The sequence below is a fragment of the Leopardus geoffroyi genome, chromosome B4 (genome assembly GCF_018350155.1).
Source record: "Leopardus geoffroyi isolate Oge1 chromosome B4, O.geoffroyi_Oge1_pat1.0, whole genome shotgun sequence".
Lineage (NCBI taxonomy): Eukaryota > Metazoa > Chordata > Mammalia > Carnivora > Felidae > Leopardus > Leopardus geoffroyi.
This window is the reverse complement of record NC_059341.1, coordinates 113,491,481-113,494,146: the sequence shown is the minus strand read 5'-3', so window position 1 is coordinate 113,494,146 and position 2,666 is coordinate 113,491,481.

Here is a 2,666-nt window from a genome sequence, read left to right as displayed (position 1 = left end):
ATACCATATGGTTTCACTCTTATGTGGATCCTGAGAAACTTAACAGAAACCCATGGGGGAGGGGAAGGAAAAAAAAAGGTTAGAGTGGAAGAGAGCCAAAGCATAAGAGACTCCTAAAAACTGAGAACAAACTGAGGGTTGATGGGGGGTGGGAGTGAGGGGAGGGTGGGTGATGGGTATTGAGGAGGGCACCTTTTGGGATGAGCACTGGGTGTTGTATGGAAACCAATTTGACAATAAACTTCATAAAAAAAAAACCAAAATCTGTGTCATATATGAGTTGTGTTCTGATACCTGCTTTGTCTTGCCAGACTGTGTTTTTCTTGTCTTTTAGCATACCTTGTAATTTTTGGTTGAAAGCTGGGCATGATGCATTGGGTATTAGGCACCGGGGTAATTAGGCTTTTAGTGTGAGGTTTTATGTTAATCTGGCCAAGAGTTGGGTTGTGTTTAATGTTCACCATGGCTGTAGATGCTAGAAGCTTTAGTTTTCTCTAGTTTCCTTGTTGGACATTTACTCCCTCCCCCCATTGCCTATGGGTTTCCCCTAAGAACCCCTTCTTAAATAGATTCCACATCTTGACTATTTCTCAGTTCCAATCTGTTGTTTTTAAGTTGAAGCCCTGTTGATGTGCTGGTAAGATGCTGGGGAGGGTAAGCATTATATATTTTTATAGTTACAGCTCAGGTTTTGAGTAGAACTTAGTCCCTGGGAAGTATGCCTTAGTGCTTTTTTTTTCTCTCTCTCTCTCTTTATGTGGGACAAAGAGTCTAACAGGAGCTGGAGTTGGCTGGTTGCCCTTCCATCAAGTCAGAGAGGCCTCTGGTAAAGTAGCTTCCCATGGACAACAGGCCTTTGTTAATTTTCCTTTGGGCATAATTCAAAATATTTACTAAAAACAGTAAAAGAGTGGCCAGTTTAAGGACATATACAGGAAAAATAATAACTTTGACTAGAGTGAAAAGAGATGATGACAGAAAAAAACAAAATGTCTCAATATGATGTATTTGTTATTTGAGAAAAATGATTCCAATGAATTAAACAGAAATCAAAATTCAAAGGTAAGCTAGAAGAGATTTGTGCTAAAATTAAGAATAGTAACTAATCTGCAAGTAAAAAATGCACTTTCTTCTCTTGGAAAGATTAATACAGAACATAAATGTCAAGCCATCATTTGGTGATGTTACCAAGGCTCAAGGTGTAGAAAACATCTTATGAGCCTCCAGAGGAGAAAAGAAAATGACCTAAACAGTGGAAAATGATTAGGCTGGCTTCAAACTTTTCCACTGCAACCTTTAGAGCCAGAAGACAATGAAGCAATGTCTCAATGTCCCAAGAAAAATGTGACCTAAGAATATCCTACCAAACAATTTGTCCTCAGAGTAAAAAGTTCACAGACATTTTCAAACATGCAAGGCCTCAGAGAGTTTGGCACATATGAGATGTTTTTTTGGGAAAAAAAAAATCTGGAAACAAATGTAGCTAAAAGCATTGTTATCTGTAGATACACAGAGATAACATTTTGGGCCCTGAGCATTTGGATGGTTGTCTTCCCTTTTTCTCAAAATGTCCTTGAATTTTTATAATGACAAAAATATATAATTTATACCAAAATAATAAGCTTTTTAAAAAGATGCAACATAAAAAAGCAAATAAAATGTAATACTTTAGAGTCTAAATTATGATAAAAAAGCCTCAACTGTGTCTATAATTGTTATTATAAGTATTACCGATTAGGCTTGAGCAATGTGAAAATGATACAGAAAACATGATCTACCATAAGCTCTCCATGAAGCAGAGATTTAATGGTACTACTATCACATGTTGTTTGCCAATGATTTGTTGATACCTTACATCAATTTACTGGGAAGACATATAAAAATAATAAATTTAGCAGAAAACTCTCAGATCATACAAAATAGTTTTCAGAAAGTCCTTGCATAAATGTTCAAAGACTGTCTCCACTCATGATTTATTCACTCATCTTTTACTAGTCCCTGTTGGGAACCCCTCCTTTCTCAGTTCATTGCAGGCTCAAGGGTAAAGCATTTGGCCGGAGGTCTAGGTTGGTTCCTTAATTTATTCAACAAATATTTGTTGAACGCCTATTGTGTGACCATGGGCTAGAAATGCAGCGATAAAACGAATATATCGTGGTTTTGTGAAGATAACATTCTGGCGAAGAAAATAAAGAAAGTAATCACTTATGCAGTGAGGTCAAATAGTTATAAGCGTTCTGAAGAAGGTTGGCTCTCTTTTAGACAGAGTGGTCAGAAAAGGAGTGACCGTAAAGGTAACATTTGAGCTGAGCCTCAAATGAGGCAAGGACTCAGCTGAATAGACACTAAATTCTCTCAACTCCATTTTTTTAAGTAATGTGCATTGATTTTATCAGAATTAATAGCGCAAAAAGTAATATTTTCTTAGGTTACTAGAGTAAAGAATCCCCCTTTTCCCCTGGATTTTCACCCGAAAAGATGTAAGATATGGAGCAGACGTAGTCACCTCCTTTGCTAGGTGGCCCACTAAGAATGACGTCAACCAAAAGCAAATTCTCTGAAAAGAGAGAAACGTACTTTTCAGTTACTTGGGTCAATGAATTCCCTGTTTCCTAAGTCAGTTTGAGTTTTGGCTTTCTATACCTCTATTCAGAAGGATTCCTAAC